Consider the following 23,497-nt stretch of genomic DNA (forward strand, 5'->3'; position numbering starts at 1 on the left):
GAAGCAGAGGGTATAGCATCTTAAAATAATTGAAATAAAAATTACAATAGCAAATATTTACTTACAGTATGTCAGGCCTTGTTTTAAGTTCCTTTCACATGTTACCTCATTTAATCCTCACAACCTCATGAAGTAGGTTCAGTTATTATCTCAAAGTGCAAATGAGAAAATTGAGGCACAGAGAATTTAAGTAACTTGCTCAAGGTCACAGAAGATGGAACGAGAAGAACCAGGTACCACAGCCAAGTGTTCTATCTCCAGAGTCCATGCTCTTAACCATGACTCCTTCACTTCTCTACGGGGCTGGTGAGGAGAATAAGGAAGTGGTAAAGAGAAACGCCAGATCATAGGGAACCTTGGAAGCCCTGTTAAGGCATTTGAGCTTTTCCCTAAAAGCAGTGGGAACCACAGAAAGGAAGGTTTAAAGCAGAAGAATGACAAATCAGATTTTAACAGATATGAAAAAATTGCAGGGAGGAAAATGGAATGGGGATAGCAAGACAGGTGATTTTTGCTTTGATACAAGATTTTCTCTTTCAACCACTTTAATTGAACATTTAAGAATAGTTTAAATCACTCCAGAAAATCCATACTATGGGATTAAATGAAACCATGTGTGTAAAATTCTGTAAATTGTAAAGCAGTATAGAATTTAAAGAATTTTTCATTCAATAAAAGAAGTACTCCAGAGAATATCAAAAGCAAAAATTCAAACAATATAAACGTGTATGTTAATATAATTTAAGTTTTTCTTTTTTTTTTTAACATCTTTATTGGGGTATAATTGCTTTACAATGGTGTGTTAGTTTCTGCTTTATAACAAAGTGAATCAGTTATACATATACATATGTTCCCATATCTCTTCCCTCTTGCGTCTCCCTCCTTCCCACCCTCCCTATCCCACCCCTCTAGGTGGTCACAAAGCACCGAGCTGATCTTCCTGTGCTATGCGGCTGCTTCCCACTAGCTATCTATTTTACATTTGGTAGTGTATATATGTCCATGCCTGTCTCTTGCTTTGTCACAGCTCACCCTTCCCCCTCCCCATATCCTCAAGTCCATTCTCTAGTAGGTCTGTGTCTTTATTCCTGTCTTACCCCTAGGTTCTTCATGACATTTTTTTCCCCTTAAATTCCATATATACGTGTTAGCATACGGTATTTGTCTTTCTGACTTACTTCACTCTGTATGACAGACTCTAGGTCTATCCACCTCATTACAATGGAATATTACCAGTCCTATTCTTAACTGAAAACATCAGAAGGTGTCCACAACAAAGCCTGCCTTAGCAGAGAAAGTCTCAGAGAAAGTCACAATAAATATGCCCCTAGGCTGCCTCTAGTTTTGTTTTCATTCTTAAGGGTTGCTAGTTAAATACCACTGATAAAAATAGGAAATTCTTGCCAAGGCTTTAACTTGATTTATAGCAATGCTCCTTGAGTGATGACATGTGTTTGACATCCACGATCCCTCAAGAAAGATACCTGAGAGTGTACTTAGCTGCCTTTTTCTGTAGGAAGAAAGTTTTTGAAGACTGTGGCTAACTGCCCTGAGGGGACACATGGCAGAGCTTGGACTGAGCTTTCCTTAAGGGTCCTCCTCATTGTAAGCACAGACTCCTGAGGTCTTTTAGTTCAACGCCCTCGTGTTCCTGGGTGTCCGTTACTGGTTCTGTGTCTATGGGAGTACACGTATAGATCTCTGTAATTTTCAACAACTTATTGACAGAAAGAAGCACGAGGGTGCTGAGCTCAAACCCGCACCTCTGAGGAACTTTACTTTGGATTTTAGCCTATGTGTTAAACCTCATGAAATTTTATACATGGGCAGAGAATACAAGTCCCAAGAAAAGCAGTCTGATCATTAAGCCTCTGTCTCATTTAAAACAGGTTTTTTTGAGCCAAAGCAACAGCTTTTTGTTTGGTAAGCATCTTTTTCCTAGGCAATATGAGAGTTGACTTTAAAATTTACTCAAAAGTGTGTGTGTATTTTAATTCCAAATTCCATTCTTCTTTCAAATGTATTTTTTGCGTAATTTTCAGCTATTCTGCATGAATTAAAATTGCTAGTTGTTCCTTCTCTTCTGATTACTATTCCAGTCCTCTTGGGATTGGCTCTGTTACATTAAAAGGATTTTACTTTATTTTTTCTTTACCCTGGATCTGCGTCCCTGAACTTGTTCATTTAGACTTTGGGCCAGTAACTGATTATTCAATAGGGAGATATGGTCACAAAAAATATCGATTATAGATCACATGGATTTGTGTGGCTCTCTCACAGGATGTGGTGTAAAAGTAAGCTAAGTTGGGCAATTCTTGTTTTCTGGTAAAGTAATTGAAATCTTTGAATAATAAGGGTTTTTTTTTCCATCTATAAAATTTGGCTTGAATAGGATTTCTTTCCCTAACAAAGTACTTTCAAGAATTATTTTTAAAACAGAACATGATCCCAATAGAAGAATAAGCCAAGAACATGAACAGACAATTCAAAGAAAAGGAAATGACCTTTAAACACATGAAAAGATGTTCAACTTCATGATCATATGAGAAATGTACTTAAAGATTATAAGGGAATGACTTGTTTTTTCATCTATCAGTCTGGAAAAGATTTAAGAATTGGCTATTACCCTATTTTGACAAAGAGATAAGAAAACATACACTATGATATATAGTTGAGATGGTGTAAATTAGTTCAACTTTTGAAAGTCAATTTGACAATATTTGTCAGTTTAAATTATAAATACCCCCTGCTCTGAAATTCTACTTCTAGAAATTTTTCTTATAGAAACCCTGTAGTACATGCATGGAGATGTTTGTACACAGTTATTTGTTATAGCATCCATGTGTCAGAATACTATGGAGCTCTTAATAAGGGAGAGCTATAAAGATTGATATGAAATGATATGAAATCAACTCCAGGTTATATTAACCGGCAAAAGGAAGATACAGTACAGTATGTAGAGTGCGTTACTGTGTGAATAAAAGAAAATGGCACTATATGCATATACACATTACATATGTATGGGTATGAAGTATAAGAAACTGGCAAAGTAAATTGCCTCTGGAGAGGACTGCCAAACTGAGGAACTAGCAGACTAAAGTGAAATGGAAATTCACTTTTTACTGTGTATCTTTTTCTCCTGTTGGGATTTTTTTTAAAGCATCAGCACTCTCTTGTATTTTTTTTTAATAGCATTAAAAAAAAATAAGAAATTATGCACTTATCTACATGATGGTATGTAAAAAAAAATGCCAATATGTATAGAGGAGTTCTATTTACCTGATTTAACTTGATAAAGATGATATAAAGCCCTTTTTAAAATGCACATTAATGATCTTAAGTCTTAATGATACCACAGCTGATTGAAAATGATCAATTTAGACAACTTATTGTTTTGTCTACATGGCAAAAACATATTTGTTACACCCCTGTGTTTTCCAAATCAATGCATAGTCAGAAAATTAACATCCTCTTACAGGGACTCACACCCGAATGGGCCTCACTATGAGGTCCGTTTCCTCACTGTCCTTCTCATACTATCCTCATTATTTCTCATTTAGACCGGGAGCTGGTCAACTCGTTCTGTAAAGAACCAGAAAGTAAACATTCTAGGCTTTGTGGGCCAAGAGGAAAAGCTGAGGATATTATCTATGTGCTTATAAAACAAAAGAGAAAACAAGTTTCTCCAATTTTTTACTGAATAAATTAAAAATATAATAATTATCGAGAAAAAAATGTAATGTAGATCTACTAATGAGAAAAATAGAATTCAGGGAGATACCTTTTGCTTAATTGGGGTTCAAGGTTAGTGTTCCTTATCATCAAGTCGATTGAAAATGTTTATTTGTAAAAACCTTTCTTATATCCTGGGCCCATTAAAAAGAGGTGGTGAGTCAGTTTGGGCCCAAGCACTGTAGTTTTCCACCCCTAATTTTAAGGGCAATGTCCTCACCAACCAATCTACCTTCTTTTGTCTAGTGTTTTGACAAGTGGACCCAATCTGCCTCAGAGATACTGCTAACCTCTAGTGTGACCACCCACTCTTCTGCTTAAATCTTGCAGTAATTTCCCACCACTCAGACTACAGAACAAAGCCTGAGCCCCCTGGCCCACACGCCAGGTCCTCCCAGCACGCTCCTTGCTGGGTCTCAGCCTCATCTCCTTCCTTTCCAGCCCTCAACCCGCCTCCCATCCCAGACACACAGGCACTTTTTGCTGTAACAACTCTGAACTACTTTCTGGCACACCGCATGCCGTTGTACCACCTCATACCTGCTGCTTCCCTGTCTGGAGTACTTCCCTTCCTTTTCTGTTTGATGGGCTCCCAGCCGCAAAGTGCTCACCACTCCACCCCTCTGGGAAGCCTGGCTGCCCCTCCCCCACCCCATCCCCATCAGAATAACAATTTCACCACCTCCGTAGTTTGCCTGCACTTCCATTCTTGAATGGACATTTATTGTATTTATTAGTAGCAGATTTCTATTGCCTTTCCTATGTCTGATTTATCTATCTCTAGCCTCTAGAATATGCCTGAACACGATAGTTACTCAATAGTTTTTGTTAAACTGAGCTTTTATCAATTACAAAGCAATTATGATGGTGAATACAGCTGAGTCCATTATCCACCCACTTAGCAGGTATGATGTTAATAACGTCCCAAACTTGTATTTTTTGGGTTAAATAACTAGGCGAACCCTTCAGCACGAGCGTCATCAGTCATGTTCAAACATCTGAGAGCTTTCCCTTTTGACTGAGATGCCTAGGCTTTTGCAAGCACTATTGTACTTAAAGGCTAAAACATGTTCACAGACATAGTCCCAAAGGCCAGCTCTCCAGATGAGAATTCGCTCATAAAAATATATAATACTTGCAGGAGGCGTTTAAGCTTAAGTACTCCAGCGCTGCTATATTTACTCCAAACCCAGAGCAGATATGGAGGATGGGGGTGGGAAGAAGAGGTCAAGAATAAATCTTTTTAGAAAAATTTTATTGAGGTATATATAATTGGCATATAACATTATATTGGTTTCAGGTGTACAACATAATGGTTCAGTATTTGGATATACAGCAAAATGATCACCACAAAAAGTCTAGTTCCCATCTGTCACCATACAAATTTAAGTTTTAGGATTTACTTTCTTGGCAACTTTCTTTTTTTTTTTTTGCGGTACGCGGACCTTTCACTGTTGTGGCCTCTCCCGTTGCGGAGCACAGGCTCCGGACGCGCAGGCTCAACGGCCATGGCTCACGGGCCCAGCCCCTCCGCGGTATATGGGATCCTCCCGGACCGGGGCACGAACCCGTGACCCCTGCTTCGGCAGGCGGACCCTCAACCACTGCGCCACCAGGGAAGCCCTTGGCAACTTTCTTGGTATGCTCTATGATATTACTGACTATAGTGGCCATGCTGTACATTACATCCCCATGACATTTATTTTATAACACTTGACCCCCTTCACCTGTTTTGCCCACCCCCAAACAACCCTCTCCTCTGGCAACTACCAGTTTGTTCTCTGTCCCTATGATTTTGATTTTGTTTTGGTTTGTTTTTTAGATTCCACATATAAGTGAAATGATGCAGTATTTGTCTTTGTCTGACTTATTCCATTTAGTGTAATTCCCCCAAGTTCCATCCATGTTGTTGCAAATGGCATGATTTTATTCTTTTTTATGGCTGATTAGCATTCATATATATATATTCATATATATATATATATATAATATGTAGATATATGTGACATCTTATTTACCCATTCACCCATTGATGGACACTTAGGTTCTTTCCTTATCTTGGTTACTGTAGATAATACTGCAATGAACATAGGAGTGCATATATATTTTTAAATTAGTGTTTTAGTTTTCTTCAGATAACCAGAAATGGAATTGCTGGGTCGTATGGTAGTTCTATTTTTAATTTTTTGAGGAATCTCCGTACTGTTTTCCATAGTGGCTGCACCAATTTACATTCCCACCAACAGTGTGCAAGTGTCCCCTTTTCTCCACATCCTTGCCAACACTCGTTATTTCTTATCTTTTGATAACAGCGCTTCTAACAGGTATGAGATAATAGCTCATTGTGGTTTTAATATGCATTTCCCTATTAATTAGCAATGTTGAACATATTTACATATGCCTCTCGGCCATCTGTACGTCTTCTTTGCAAAAATGTCTTTTTAGATCCTCTGCCCATTTTTCCATCAGGTGTTTGTTTTGTGGTTGTTGAGTTGTATGAGTTCTTTATATATTTGGGATATTAACCCCTTAACAGATATATGATTTGCAAATATTTTCTCCCATTCAGTAGATTGTCTTTTCATTTTGTTGATAGTTCTCTTTGCTGTACAGAAGCTTTTTAGTTTGATATAGTCCCACCTGTTTATTTTTGCTTTTGTTACCATTGCTTTTGGAGTCAGATCCAAAACTTCATCACTGAGACTGATATCAAGTGGCTTACCACCTATGGTTTCTTCTAGGAGTTTTATAGCTTTAGGTCTTACATTCAACACTTCAATCCATTAGGAGTTAATTTTGTGTGTATGGTGTAAGACAGTGGTCTAGTTTCATTCTTTTGTGAATAAATCTTTTTAATGTGCTAAAGAATTCATCCACACTCAAAAAAAGAATCACTACTCATTTGCACAGGTAAAATTTTCTGTTATTACTGTTGTTCTCTTCATGGGTTCCAGGAAGAACTCTTCACCAAAATATTTTAGTTTGTGCCTCCATATAGATACAGTCACTATTGTGTATAATTTGGGGGACTGTGGAATGCCAAAGTATTTCCCATCAGTTGTGGGTTTCTTTGTGCCAGGCCACAATAAAATAGCATGCAATAAAATTCCCCAAGTGATCATATTTTCTGATAATGACTGTTTAGGAGTTCCATGGCCTTTGCCAAAGCTGGACCTTGTGCCTTGGATGTTCTTAGTCTTAATCTTCATGGTTTCAAATCCTATTCATGGTTTCAAATTCTCCAACTGCTCTGGCTTGCATGTCATGGAATCTACACCAGCCCTCACTCTAATATGTCCATTTGGTTTACATGCTTAACGTTATCTCACTATCAGCTTCTTAGTGACCCAGTTCACTTCTTGAAAGGAAGAGAAAAACCGATTGGCATAAATTGGGTCTATTGTCCAATTCTGATCTAGACAGCTGTGGCCTGAGGGATGAATACAACACAAGGTACCCTAAAAGTTGTGAATATATGCCTTCTAAGATGCTAATGTGAGAGAGGATACAAATGCATGAGAAATGCCTAGGCAATTGTGGTTAGGCATAAGGGCATGCACAGAAACCATGTGCCCCTCCACACACACACAGTCACACACGCACAGACCCCATAATTTCTCTGTTTTGAATTAATTTAGTCTGGGGCTCCTTATATGAGAAACCTTTTTTGTTCATCATTTTGCGTTTTGTTTATCCTTCAGACTATTGAGAGTGCAAATAAAATTTTTTAAAATACATAGCCCCATCTTGTCCAATGCATCCAAAAATAAGTAAACAAACATAATAAGAAGTATCTCACACAGGGACTACCAGGCACCTAGTAAATGGGCATTCAATGGCATGCCCACTCTCATAAAAACATTTTTTTGGTCTATTGATTCATGATACTGTTTTTAAAAACCGACTATACCAAGCTCATTGTCACTCATGGCTCAGCTAATTCAAACAGAATGGCACTAAAAAGAAAACTGGAAGAAAGTACAAGTACTGAGTAAAACCTCACTGAACCATGGATGTAACCCCATGATTTGCATGTTCAGTTCTCTAGTTTGGTGCTTAGAATACCTCCCAAGTGTACATGGAAACAGTAAATAGAGTTTTTTACTTAGTTACATAATGGAACCTTAGAAACCCAACTCAGAGTTCCTCAAAAAAAACAACCTCTGTGACATTACACTCATGGACTGTCTCCTATAGCTCAGCCAGCAGGACAAACTCAATCTGGGCATGTTTCTCAGGATTCTGAGTTCCAGTACAAGCCTTCCAAATAGTGTTAATGATGAGTCAGTTGAAAATGTAGTGTGGTACAGACCACATAGAAGCCACTTAAATTTAACAGCAAGAAAGCACTGAAACCAGAGAGCAGACTAGAGGCAAACTGTAGTTGACCCCGTTGAAGGTAGCCTGCAGTACTTATAGTCTCTTCTGGCCTGACAAATTAATTCCTTCAACCTATTCCTCAATCTTTTTTTCTTTTTCTGAGATGAAATCTATCCAGAGTTTCTACTTGTTGTTAATATTATCAATTTTTTCATCAAAGTTTGTACAAATAGACTTTCCCTTTCTTTTCCACTTCAAATTTTCTTTTAAAAAAATCAGGGTCCCCCTAAGAAGCATTTTAATATTCTTTTTTACTTACAGTTTTTAACTTTGAGTTGTCTTTTCTTTTAACATCTCCCTATATCATCCCTTTCTGGCATTTAATAGCTGTAACACTCAACATTTCAAAAGTACTCCTCTACCAATATTATATATACTTGCTATTTTTTTCCTGTCTTTCCTCTTTCCTGAATGATCCTTGACTTTCTTTTTCTTTCCAAATATTTGTTCGAAATATGTCTTTGTCCTATTGTAGTAAAAAAAAATTGTTTTAATTTTTCCCTGATGATTTTCCATATCTACATATGTACAAACATTTGTGAAATGGTCCAAAAATCTAAAGCCCTAAGCATCATAATAATCAAAAGAAAAAGCCCCAGACATAATTTGTTGTGCATAAAAGGTGGTAACAGCCTCTGGCTCCCTCACAGAAAGCTATCGTAACATTAATTAGGATCATTTTTACATTGTAATTGTTATACTTTGGGTTAATTAATAAAATATTGACAGAGTGTTTAAACTTCTGTCCAAATGACTAATGGACCCAAAGCAGTTAAGGGCTACTGATCCAAAACAAAATTTCAAATTTCTCCAAGTATATCTCTGAGAAATATCTGTTAATATAAACACGTTTCTCTGTAATTCTTTTTTTTTATTGGAGTATAGTTACTTTACAATGTTGTGTTAGTTTCTGCTGTTCAGCAAAGTGAATCAGTTATACGTATATGTATATCCACTGTATTTTAGATTTCCTTCGCATTTAGGTCACCACAGGTCACTGAGTAGAGTCTCTGTAATTCTTTTTACCTGAATATATAGTAAATATTGCAATACTCAAACCTTAAGTTAAAGTTTATTTCACAATAGTTGGGCTTTCAAAGAACTACATTTTAGACCACATAGACTATTCTGCAGTAAAGATAATAGTGTATATTCACTGAGTCCTTTTTAATTTATTTTTTTAATTGAAGTAGTTGACTTACAATGTTGTGTTAGTTTCAGGTGTACAGAAAAATGATTCATATATATATATATATATAGACATAGGTATATAGATATAGATATATATAGATATAGATCCCTGTGCTTTACGGTAGGTCCTCGTTCTTTATCAAGAGTCTTTAATATGTGCACAGCACTGTTCTTAAGTGTTTACACAGTTGAGGGAGATGGTCCTTCATGAGTATCTCATGCCCCTATATGCCTTGCTAGGTATGCCAGTAACACAAGGCCTTAATAGCCCATTACCCAAGCCATTTCTCAGCAAGTAACACTGAGGAATGAGATAATGTCTCCCATTAGGACCAAGAGCAGGCTCACTTACTAGCTGCTATGAAACAGGTGGATTTCCCAAGCTTAGTGTTCCCTGGCTACAACATAAACCCACTGTGTGCATAATGTCTACCTGGATCCTCTACATACAAACCTGATACTCGTGCTGCTTGCTGACCATCAGTAGTGAAGTCCTTTGTCTCTGACCCAGGAGTTTGATATGTTTTGCCAACATCCATGAAAAAAATAACAGTGTAATTTATTAGCTTTTAAGTAGGGTAAAATAAAATTCCAGCCCCTTATATAATCAAATCCCAGCCCCTTATATATATGTGTGTGTGTGTGTGTGTGTGTGTGTAATTTAATCTCAAAATATTTTACAAGGTAAACATTACTCTAGCCCCCTTTTTATAGATAGGGAAACTAAGACAGACATAAGAAGTTCAATCATTTACTCAAAGTCACACAGCTGGTAAGGGTTAGAGCTAGGATTTGAACCCCGGCCATTTGCCTCCAGGGTTCATGATTTTAACCTCTATGCTTTGTTACCACTTTAGGAGACATATTATTTCATTTGTCTTTTATATTTTAAAAGACCTTTAATTCCTTTTCTTAGCAGTACAAACTATACTAAAATTTTTATCTTAAAGCAATATTCCCGATGTAATGAAACAGAATGACATATTTGTACAGCCAAAAAAGGTTTTTTTTTCCCCTGCCAATATTCCCAGGATTTTTGTATCTTTCAGCAAACAGTAAATAAAAAGAATAATGCAAAGCAATATTCTTCCTCTCTCCAGACCTTCATGGCCAGTCTCACACATTTCCCCAGGCCAAGCTCAAGGGCCATTTCCCCAACAAATCTTCGCTAAATAGCTTCATATGATCTCTCCTGCCTGTTTAGCATTTTCTTTCTAGCTGGAACTCAGCACCTTAGCTCATGCATTCTCCTTAGCTGGTGTCGGTCACCTCCGCTTTTAGACAGTCAGTTCCCTAAAGGCAATTTCTAATTATGTTTCACCTTTTCTCCTTCACAGCTTTGAGCATGATGCCTTGCAACTGTTAATAAGTACTAGTTAAGAAACCATCTTTAGTATTTGATAAAAAATAATAAAGTGCAATGTGAAATTTTTAATGTTTTTTTTTACAAAGAATATTTGGAGCATACCAAGATTTTTAAAATCTCTGCTGTGATTGCCTGACAGCAGAATTAAGGTATTCCCACTATAAATTATAGGAAAATTTACTGAATTTATATTTCCTGATGCATTATTCTAAAATACATGCTTCAGTTGAATGTTCTGACATTTTGCGGGTGAGAAATGTGTATTTTCATCATGTTTTCCCACTTAACAGCACATGCTAGCCATCACAAGGGAGATTTTTATCACATCACATCTTTTCTGCCATTAAAGTCCACACCTGGCCTCCTCCTCTCCAGTCTCCTCCTCCAATCCATTCCACTACCAGATGGATCTTCTTAATATCCTACTTTCTCTACACTGTGATTCTACTCAAAAATCTTTAGTGACTCTCCATTGACCATAATATCAATCAGAACTCCTTGAGAGCCTGGCACCCAAGTCCAAATTTAACACAATATACCTAATGACACTTTTTGCCTGCTTCTTTTCTACATGAAAACATTACTTCAGTCAAATTGACCTACTCCCTATTTAAGACATGTCCCTTGCATTTCTCTGCTTCTTTTTCCATCCATGGGATGGAATACACGTCCTTTTCTGTACATCTAAATCTTACACATTCTTCAAGGGCAAAATCTAAGGCATGCTTTTCTTAACACTCTGGTCAGGAATATTGCCTCTATTCTCACCTTTTTCCCCATGGTGCCATGCTAAATTTACTTTATTCCACGTTATCCTTTTTACCTGAGGGGTGATTATGATGTATATTGAAATGTTTGCACTCTACTAAATGTCATCTTTCAAAGATTTCCCTCAGGGACTCTTCTAATAATGCTCACATTGTTTGAAATACTGCGGCAGCTCTTTCCTGGTAACAGCAGCCCCAGCTACACTAGAGAATTAGCCTCTTTATTTTACAATCTCTTCTGGTTTTTATAAAAGAAAAAAAGTGGCCCAACCTGATCATCCATCCTCCTTCACAAAATCAGCTAGCTGCCAATGATTTTTTTTTTTTTTTTTTTTTTTTGCGGTACGCGGGCCTCTCACTGTTGTGGCCTCTCCCGTTGCGGAGCACAGGCTCCGGACGCACAGGCTCAGCGGCCATGGCTCACGGGCCCAGCCGCTCCGCGGCATGTGGGATCTTCCCGGACCTGGGCACGAACCCGTGTCCCCTGCATCGGCAGGTGGACTCTCAACCACTGTGCCACCAGGGAAGCCCTGCCCATGATTTTTTATTGTCTCTTTAAAAAAAAAAAAAAGTGTGTTCTTTCAAAGGGAAAAAGTTGACCACCATTGAGGACATCCTAAATAAATGCACCATGGGTTCTAAAAGCATATACTCCTTGCCATGAATAAAAAAGAAAATCCTTCCCTTAGATTAATTGATAAAGTAAAACTAGGGTCAGGTCTATCTCCATTTACTTTAGTAACCAGAAGTTCCAGTCACCCTGCAGAATCCTTTAGAGTTCATTTGCATCACTTTTGGCAATGACTTAGGCGGTGGTTTTCCCATTAAAAAAACTTTTTTCCAACTGGCATGGCATGAAAAGGTGAGATATTTTGTCGCATTTCAGACTGTGCAATAATAAGAGAGCATATTCCACTGCCTGAAATTGCAGACAAGTGTGCTTGCAAATCCTTCCTCTGTGGCCAAAAGAGCAATGGAGATTTTTTTTTACTATGGAAGAATTGACTATGAATTTCCTCAGTATTTCTGCCACTTCTAAAGGCTACACAAGTGTTCTGTGGTCAGCTGGGTTAAATATGTTAATGTTATACGTCTGTGTATATGTGGATGTAAGACCACTGTCAAGTACGTCTTCAGACAGAAAATTAGTGATAGTACATCTGCATTAAATAAAACCTAACTTCATTGCCTTTCTCAGAAGGTCTGTGGGAGGATAATATGCTTCTACCACCATTTCCATTTGGTTTCATTTGTGGAAACCGAGCGTCTTCCAGCTTTTAGATGATCTCTAACTTTACAGAAGGCAGAAGTACAGTAAGCTAAGAAGATTTTAGCAAGAGCTCACTGAATTTTCCATGAAGTTTTACTGAATAAAATCTAGCAAAAATTCTTTTTTGGTTACTTCTGATTTTCCAAAGAAGGCATATTAATTTTACCCATCGTTTCTTTCTTTTAAATCAATTTATTTAAGTAACCATAGAAAGAACTTTAATGAAAGATTTTATGATTCCTACATCTTATATTCCCAATATTATTGATATAAAGAAATTATAACAAAGGTTTAGAAAAAATAGTTTAAAAATCATTAAAGAAATGCAAATTTTTGCATTTGTTTTATTTTGATGTAGTTTTCTTCATAGCATGCTGTCACTCTTTACCCTCTTACCATACTTTGTTATTTCTTCATTACACTTACCTAATTTTATATTATACATTCTTTTGTTTTATCTGCTTATAGTTATCTGTCTCTCTTCTCACTAGGATATAAGCCCTATGAGGGCAGGGAGTTTTTCTTCCTCATCATGATATTTCTAGCACCAAGAGCAGTATATGTAGGTCCTCACTAAATATTTACTAAATGCATAGATGATTTATTTAATTTACAGTAAGTTCTAATTGACATAAATTTGTACATCATATCAGAAACTGGGCTATAGTCTTGTAATAGGGGCTTATAACTGGGTGTCTCTGAATTTATACAGCAAGATTTTTGTATATGCATCTCATGATTTTCATAAGATTCCCTCAATAGATCATAAACCCCCAAGGGACAGAGGGTTGTTGCTATAGGGGGAAAAAAATGAGGAGAAAGTATCAGCTATGCCAGGAAATATCTGGAACTGAGACAATGGGGAGAACTAGACACAGGGGCTACAGGACGTAGGAAGGGGCACCCTTGCACCCCATTCTGAATTTTCTCCAGTGACATTTTTCTGGAGATTCAGGACCAGAACAGAAAACACCATCATGATGGAGACACATAGAAGTGAATTATAAAATCCTAGAACATAGTTTTATATGCTCAGAGGAGTTCCCTTTATTTATCTGTCTTTGACACATGCATCTAACTGAAACACTGACAGTAGCTGATACATTATGATCTGGAGCCCCAAATTCTCAACTTTTAGAATCTCAAAAATTAGTGTATATTAACTATTTATTTCATACCACACTATAATTCATTTAGTGTTTTCTGGGAGTTTTGACCCTATGTCTTTAAAGGTTGAAATTTTTTGGGCCAATATGCTACTGGAGGAGATTTGGCAAACGTTAACAAGAAAACGAATTCATAAAGTATCAATTTGAAAACAAATCTGTAATCCTATACAAGCAATAAAAACTGGAGAAAAAATAATCTGATTCAACGCCCAGAAAACAAAGTACCATTCAAGCGCTGCAGGTAGTAAAAGATAGCTATTCTTTTTAAGCAAATTAAAGCATCACCTTAGTTCAAATCAAACCAGAAATTACACATTCTCAACGAGAATCCAAACTTACATATTAGTTCACAAGGCAAGATGATGTTAATCCAGTGCAATCACAAAAACAGTATGGCTTTCAGCACGAACTGTAAATTACCTCAGTGCACACTGAACCCTTGCTGAGGGAAGAGTAGGGCCTGATTTCTTCAAGTGTTGTCTCATTTCCTTTGCCAATAGTTTCACTGGGTTTACTCCTTTTTGTTTATTTGTTTTTTCTTTTTCCCTTATGATGTCATTTCATTGGATATTTGGGCTGGTAACAGAAGCCCCTTAAGTCAGCTTTAAAGAATAAGGGCATCTTTTTTTTCACCTTTTGTTTACTTGATAAGTAGGACAGCCTTCATGCTTGGTTGATTAAGCACTTCAACAGTGTTATCAAGGACCCAGGTATTTTGCACCTTTCCACAAGGAAATCATCAGTGTCAGCTTAGCAAGATATCCAGGGTAGTTACAAATGCTATATGCAAACATGACAATTTTAAGAGGAGATAAGAATACTCTGAAGAGAAACTTTTCCCAGATTACTGACAGAAGGCTTATCCCCATGTTTCACTGGCCCTGATTACGTCATATTTCTGATCTAATTACATGCTCCATCTTCTCCTGGTTATGATAGTTGTTTTCCCTTTCCTTATTGTCAGTTTTTGTTTCCTCAGGTTAGCTTTGATATCTTAGTGCTAATTAGTAAAATGAGAGCACTTAGCCTTGAAACTGCAGACCTTTAGACCTTTCTAATGTTTGTGAAGAAATACCAGAAAGGTTTAAAAAGAAAGATGTATCCTCTCTCACTGCAGCTATAGAAAAGCAGTTATTATTTTGCATCATAATGTCCATGTTAAATTTAATTCTAATAAAGAAACTTTTTACAATAGATGAACTTCAGCAATGGTTATATATTATAAAAAGTAACCTTTAACCTCTAAAGTGTTTGTAATTCTGATTGGCTTATTTCATAACTTGTTGTCCAGGGAATGGTATTAAACTGACATCACCGTATTCTAAAATGTATAAAAGTTCATGAGCCTGTTAGGCCACAAGAGGTTAATTGACACTTTCTTCTTCTCCCAAATGCATGGAGGTAAAAAGAAATAAAAGATACGAGTTTTTCGATATCTGATTTAAGAGAGAGAGAGAAAAACTATTTCCAAACAAACCAAAACTGAGTTTGTCAACAACAAAACCGAAATAAAGTAAATACTAAAGAGAATTCTTCAGGCAGAAGAAAAATCATCCTAGAAGGAATAAGGAAATGCAGAAGGAATGGAGACCAATGGAAAGATAAATAAAAATGAGGGCAAATATGAATGAATATTGACCATATAAAAAATAGCAATGAGGGAATTCCCTTGCAGTCCAGTGGTTAGGACTCCACGCTTTCACTGCCAAGGGCCAGGATTCCATCCCTGGTTGGGGAACTAAGATCCCACAAGCTGTGTGACACAGCTTAAAAAGATAATTAATTAAAAAATAAAGTTCCTCCATATCTTTAAAAAAAATAGCAATGATATGTATAAGAGTTAGAATATGTATAAAATTTAAAATGTACGCAACAGGGCTTCCCTGGTGGCACAGTGGTTGAGAGTCCACCTGCCGATGCAGGTGACACGGGTTCATGCCCCGGTACAGGAAGATCCCACATGCCGCAGAGCGGCTGGGCCCGTGAGCCATGGCCGCTAAGCCTGCGCATCCAGAGCCTGTGCTCCGCAATGGGAGAGGCCACAACAGTGAGAGGCCCGCATACCACACACACACACAAAAAATTGTATGCAACAATAACAAATGTGAGAATGAGTAAAAAGGATTTTAACGTTGTAGTATTGCTTGGGAAGTAGGAAAAGCACTAATTTATATCAAACAGAGTAGTCCCATTGAAATATAATGCAAGCCACTTACATAATTTAAAATTTTCTAGTAGTCACATTAGAAAAAGTAAAATGAAATTGTTAACATCAATTTTGATGTATTTTATCTCACCAAAATTATGAAAATTTCAACATATAATCAATTTTTAAAATATTAATGAGATATTTTACATTCTTTTTTGTACTAAATCTTCAATATTCAGTATTGTATACTTACAGCAAATCTCAACTCAAACTAACCACACTACAAGTGCTCAGTAGCCACATGTAGTGGCTACTATGTTGGACAAAACAATATTAGACCTGAATAAGTCAAGGAACTATCTTGCAATCTTTACAGGAATCACTAAAAGTACTAAAAGTAGAAGAATATATAGCCCTCAGGTGTAAAAATGGAAAAAAGTGGAATATTAAGTAAAATTAGTAAACAATACTGATGGTGCCCTGCCCAGATCCCCTCTAGCTGGCCAGCGTACCTGCACTCCAGCTGTTCTGAGTGTTTGCTGCTAATGGCTCACAGCTTCCCTTATCTGAAGAATTGTCCTTAACCAAAAGGGAACCAGCTTCCCCTGGAGGTTTTGCTCCTGACCCCAAGAGGAAGTCAAAGGCAATGACTGACTGACACAGGGCAAAAAGGCCTGGCATCTTGGCAAAGATTGGACCAAAGGAACATAAAACAAGTGAGACAAATAAAACAACTATTAATAATATAGTGGATATAAACCCAAATGTATCAGCAGCTAAATTAAAATATAAACGGTCTGAATATTCTAGTTAAAAGGTAAAGATTGTCAAATGATTAGAATATTTTTAAGAAAACCTAATTATATGCTTCTTATGAGAAAGAAACACATCTTATATATAAAAGGACTCAGAAAGATATACTATACAAACACATACCAAGAGAAAACTGATTTTGCTATACTAACGTCACATAAGATCTACTTTAAGGCAAGAAACATTCCTAGAAATGAAAGAAATCTTTAATAATAATAAAAGGGTCCATCCACTAGAAAGATATAAAAATTCTTTTTTATAGACCTACTAATACAGCTTCACAATACGTAAAGTAAAACTGACAGGTTTAAAATGAGGAATATACAAATCCACAATCAGAGAGGCAGAATTTCACATGCCTTTTGGATAATTGATAAAACAAGCATCCAGAAAATTAGTAAGGCTACAGATAATCTGAACAGCACCATTAGCAAAGTAGAAACATTGTTTTGTTAAAATGCACCAAAAAATGACAGCATACACAGTTTTGGCTAGTATATATGGAACATTTACAAAAATAGACCATATCTGTGGCCAAAAAGCCAAACTCAACAAATTTAAAAGGACTCCAACAATTTAAATGTATTATTTGATCTTAGTGGAATAAAGGTAGAAATCAATAACTAAAAGATAAAAAAAATCCTCAAACATCTAGAAATTAAGCAACATGCTTCTACATAACTAATGAGTTGAAGATGAGATTATAATGTATAGTAAAATACTTGAACTGAATAATAACTGAAATATAATATTTTGAGACATGTAATTTAGCTATCACTGTGCTTAGAGGGAAATCTATAACTTAAATTCATATCTTAGGAAAACAAAAAGTCTGAATATCAATTGTTTAGGTATTCATCTCAAGAAATAAGAAAAGATACCAAATTAAACTCAAGAAAGAGTAAAGAAGAAAAAATAAAGATAAGAGTAAAATTAGTAGTAATAAAAATAATAAACAATAAAAGGTCAAAGATAAATAAGAAACATACATGCAAGAGAAAAATCAATAAGTTGATTACTTGAAAGACCAATGAATTGATATTGGTCTCCTAGTAAGACTAAACAATGAAAAGCAGAGAAGTCACAAATAACATATATCAAGAATGAAACAGGGAACATCACTATAGGTCTCAATAGATGTAAAAATTTTTTGATAAAATGTAAGACCACAGCAGGAAAAAAATAACCCCCTATGCATACTGGGAATAAAAGGATTTTCTGTAACAAAAAAATATTTACTGAAAAATGCAAACCAATAAAAGAAGGGAATTACCTTAAACTGACAAAGAATATTTATTTAAAAAAAACTATCACAAAAATGATACTTAAGTGTGAAATATTGAAAACGTACCCCTAACTTTGGGAATGGATGAGCAAAGATTGCCCACTATCAGCATTTGTATTTGACATTGCACTTCAAATCCTATCCAGGATGGTAAGAATAGATTATTGATTGATTGATAGCATCAATAGTTGAATGGATGAATAAATGGTGAAATATTCATACAATGGAATACTATGCTGCAATGAAAAATAAACTGTTTCTACACAAAAGTGTATGAATCAATCTCATAAACAAGGTGATGGACTAAAGAAGCCAGGCACAGAAAGGTATATACTGTATGATTCCATTTATAGAAAGGTCAAACATTTGTAAAAATAAATTGGTGGTAATAGAAATAAGGATAATAGTTAACTTGGTGGCAATAATCACTAAGACGGAGAAAAGTGGGACTTCTGGGACACTTGATTAGTGCTCTATTTCTTGATCTGAGTATTGATTACATGGGTTTACACTTATAATTTGTGATTCTTCTCTCTCTCTCTCTCTCTGATATTTTCAATAAAAGATTTATTTAGAAACAAAAATGTATAATACCTATTAGGTGTCCTTGGGTCTTTCCTGAGACTCATGAAAATATCTGTTTGTTACGGAAGGCAGATTAAATTTTGTGAGACAATCTACTAAATTATTATTTGTTCTACTTACCTTTTAGAAATATATTTTAGAAAGAACATTTGATGTTTATTAAAATAAATAATGGCTATATTGTACAAATACAGCCACCATTTAATAACAACTGAAATGTAGAGAATAGAGAAACTGTAAACTTGGTCACAAATGACTTTAGATAACCTTTTAAGTTTTCATTATTACTTCTCACACTAGGAGTCTGGTCTTCAAAATGTGCTGGAAAGGATTTTTTCTAGTAGTGAGAAGGAAAGATGTAAGGTTTAGATCCATTACCTGGTGGAGGCAACAGAAATCTTTGGAGTGTGAATGAGGTGAGCTAAGTCATTCGCCTAATGAGAACCCCAGCACTGTTTCAGTAATCTCATTATATCTTTTTTATTTTATGCAGCTCCCTCTATAGTGTGTGTGTGTGTACATATATACATATGTGTATATGTGATGTATAATATTATATAAATTATAGGTGTACAATAATTCACAATTTTTAAAGGTTATATACCAAAAAGCACAATGAACAACAGTCCTCCAGACACTGTTTAGTTGTGACAGTGGGCACTCTATTTCTCTAAAAGAAATAGTTTTTAAAACATCTTCTCTCTATTTTTCTATTTTGATGGAGATCATTGTAGGTTACAAGAAGTCTGTGGAGGCTTGTGGGATGAGTAGAAGGTGTGAGAAGTGCTGACTTCTGTTGAAGCAGTTGGGGTCTTAAGATGAATGGGGTTTCTGACCTACCACATTACATCACTCCTGGCTGTATCAAATTTATATTTACTAAGCACCACAAAATTTTTGCGGCAGACTTCTTTTGCCCACAGCCTAACACAGAAACATATGAAAACTGAGTTAAATGTTTGCTTTAACCTCAAAGCATAATAGTCCATTTATACACACAGAAAAAAGATGGATGAACATGCATATAAAAATATGAACTTTTTTTACAAATCAGTTTCTACCCAAAACAAGAAAAATTATATAATAAAATAGTTTTTTCTGCTGTAATAAAAGACTTTTCCTCTCCTCTCTCTAGTCTTTTCTCTCTCTCCTCCAATTTCCCTCCCTCTTTCACTCTCTCTCTTTCTCCCTCCCTGTCTCTCACACACACACACAACACACACAAAATCTGATTTTACAAAAAGCAGAACTGCAATTTAGATGCCATGGGAAGACAGTAGACAAATGATATCATAAATTTAGAGAATGCTGTTGGAAAAATGTCTGGTATAAACAAATGGGGGAAGCTACAATGTATCAAACTGGGCAATTCAGCTCTTTCTTCTCTAAAGCACAAAGGATATCAGAGTGGGAAAAGCAGTAAATCCTCCTTGGAAATTGAACCACAATGAAAATCATACATAAATGTTCACACAATAAGTTCCCTTTTAGACAAAAATTTTAGATAGAATTTAAACTGAATTTTAGAGATAATCTGTTTTTAATGTTAAAACCTCTGGAGTTTTTTTGTTGGATGATTGGTGGGTAGTTGAATAAGAGATATGATAAATAGCAGTCTTGAGTCACAGCAAACCTTGACAGGCTTACTCAATAATCAAATATTAAAATGATTTCGGCCTGCCCCTCCCCCCGGCGCGCCGGCCCTGACGAGCCGGGGGGGCCCAGCTCCCCTCCCCAGCCTAAGGGGTTGGCTGGCTGCCCTAAGCACGGGGGGAGGGGAGGGCTGTGCCGGCCGGCGGGCAGACGGCGGTGCCGAACCTCTGCGCGGATCCCCAGCTGCACGCGGAAGAGCACGCAGTCGGACCTGGCTTTTTCAGGTTCCCGCGTGATCCAGCCAGATGCCAGAAGTGGAGAAGTGCAGGAGAGCAGACTTAGAAGATAAAATACCTGATCAACTAAATAAACATTATCGATTGTGTGCCATACACTTTGAGACTTCTTTGATCTGTAGAACTAGCCCTTAAAGGACAGTTCTTCTAGATAATGCAATACCAACAATATTTGATCTTACCAGCCATTTGAATAATCCACACAGTAGACACAGAAAACGAATAAAAGCATGAGTGAGGGTGAAATCAGGACACTGAAACAGAGAAAAAACCTGATGAAACTTCTGAACAGGAACCAAAACATAAGGAAATAAACAACAGCAATGCTCAGAACCCCAGTGCAGAAGAAGGGGGTGAAGAGAAGGATGAAGACATTGTACCTTTAACCCTTGAAGAGAAGGAAAACAAAGAATACTTAAAATCTTTATTTGAAATATTGATTCTTATGGGAAAACATGTCTTCATGTCTGGATGGACATGAAGCTTATGAAATCCCAGAAGGTCTATTCACTCCTGATAACTTTCAAGCACTGCTGGAGTGCGGGATCCGTTCTGGTGAAGAGGTTCTGATAAAGCGCTTTGAGACAACAGCAGCTAACACACTGTTCTGTTCGAAAACACAGCAGAAACGGATGCTAGAGATCAGGGAGGGCTGCACTCATGAAGAAACCCTCAGGGAAGTGAGAGGCTCTCACTTCTTTTCCATCATCACTGACGATGTGGTGGACATAGCAGGGGAAGAGCACCTGCCTGTGTTGGTGAGGTTTGTTGACGAAGCTCACAACCTGAGAGAGGAATTTGTGGGCTTCCTGCCTTATGCAGCTGATGCAGAAAATTTGGCTGTGAAATTTCACACTACGATAACTGAGAAGTGGGGATTAAACATGGAGTACTGGCGTGGCCAGGCTTACATTGTGTCCAGTGGATTTGTTTCCAAAGATAGTTGTTGCTTCTAGACTTTTAGAGAAATACCCCCGAGCTATCTACACACTGTGCTCTTCCTGTACCTTAAATATGTGGTTGGCAAAATCAGTGCCTGTTATGGGAGTATCTGTCACATTAGGAACAATTGGGGAAGTTTGTTCTTTCTTCCATCGATCACCACAATTGCTTTTAGAACTTGACAATGTAATTTCTGTCCTCTTTCAGAACAATGCAGAAAGGGACAGAGAACTGAAGGAAATTTGCCATTCTCAGTGGACAGGCAAGCATGATGCTTTTGAAATCTTAGTGGACCTCGTACAAGCACTGGTTTTATGTTTAGATGGTATAAAGAGTGACACAAATGTTAAATGGAATAACTGTATAGCTGGCCGAGCATTTGTACTCTGTAGTGCGGTAACAGATTTTGATTTCATCATTACCATTGTTGTTCTTAAAAATGTTCTATCTTTCACAAGAGCCTTGGGGAAAAATCTTCAGGGGCAAACCTCTGATGCCTTCTTTGCAGCCAGTAGTTTGACTGCAGTGCTGCATTCACTAAATGAAGTGATGGAAAATATCGAAGTTTATCATGAGTTTTGGTTTGAGGAAGCCACAAATTTGGCAACCAAACTTGATATTCAGATGAAACTCCCAGGGAAATTTCGCAGAGCTCAGCACAGTAACCTGGAATCTCAGCTAACCTCTGAGAGTTACTATAAAGAAACTCTAAGTGTTCCAACAGTGGAACACATTATTCAGGAACTGAAAGAAATATTCTCAGAACAACACCTCAAAGCTCTTAAATGCTTATCTCTCGTACCCTCTGTCATGGGACAGCTCAGATTCAATACATCAGAGGAGCATCATGCTGACATGTACAGAAGTGATTTACATAATCCTGACACGCTGTCTGCTGAGCTGCATTGTTGGAGAATCAAGTGGAAACACAAAGGGAAAGATATAGAACTTCCATCCACTATTTATGAAGCCCTTCATCTGCCAGACATCAAGTTTTTTCCTAATGTTTATGCATTGCTGAAGGTCCTATGCATTCTTCCTGTGATGAAGGTTGAGAATGAATGCTATGAAAATGGGTGAAAACGTTTCAAAGCATACCCGAGGAACACTTTGACAGACCAAAGTTCAAGTAACTTGGCTTTGCTTAACATAAATTTTGATATAAAACACGATTTGGATTTAGTGGTGGATACATACATCAAACTCTATACAAGTCAGAGCTTCCTACAGATAATTCAGAAACCATTGAAAATACCTAAGAGACTTTTAAAATAGGCTTTCTCTTACATTTGATATTTGAAAAAATCTGTAAGAAATTTGAAAATATCTTACAGAAAACTTGCAAGGTGTACGTAGGCCACTTAGTCACTGAATATCTTGACCTGTAGGCCTCCCATTGAGTACATTAGTCATTGATAATCTGCCTGTTTAAATGGCCTGTTTGAAGTCCCATGCTTTGGAGACCTAACTGTTCTTCCAGAAGATAGCATTGGAAGTACCATGTTACATTCTGTGTGATCTCTGCTAATGGCACTTTGGAACTGTATTAGTTAAGTCACTTTAGACATAAGTTATATCACGGTGGATCTAATTGTCAGGTATTGAGTTATCAGTTCTTTGAAGAAATACATTTTGAGGAGGTATGGGAGGAAGGAATACATTTTATAAAACATTACAATGAAGCTCATGACTGACCTTTGCATAGTAGAAGTTTTAAGTATGCTGTTAAAAATCTGTAAGGGACAGTTAAGAAAATTATCAGACTGTAATAGAAACATGTGAGCTCGCCAAACAAGGATTTCAGTGTAGATTTTATCTTTACCAAATGAGGTTAAAGGAGCAAGTTATAGTCAAAGTTTGAATGGAAGACCCTGCCATTGTTGTTCCACATGTGGTTGTTGCTGTTTACATTCCTTTATTGAGCCTACATCTTCATAAGCTTTTTGACAGGTATATGTT

The 23,497-nt window shown here is 36.8% G+C and overlaps 1 pseudogene; it reads left to right on the forward strand.

The window, feature by feature from the left end:
• The first annotated feature begins 214 nt into the window (after nucleotides 1–214).
• On the forward strand, nucleotides 215–22,797 carry LOC114890345 (annotated as a pseudogene).
• Nucleotides 22,798–23,497: the final 700 nt, after the last annotated feature.

Source organism: Monodon monoceros, unplaced genomic scaffold (assembly GCF_005190385.1).
Source record: "Monodon monoceros isolate NGI ecotype Baffin Bay Population unplaced genomic scaffold, NGI_Narwhal_1 Super_Scaffold_11, whole genome shotgun sequence".
Lineage (NCBI taxonomy): Eukaryota > Metazoa > Chordata > Mammalia > Artiodactyla > Monodontidae > Monodon > Monodon monoceros.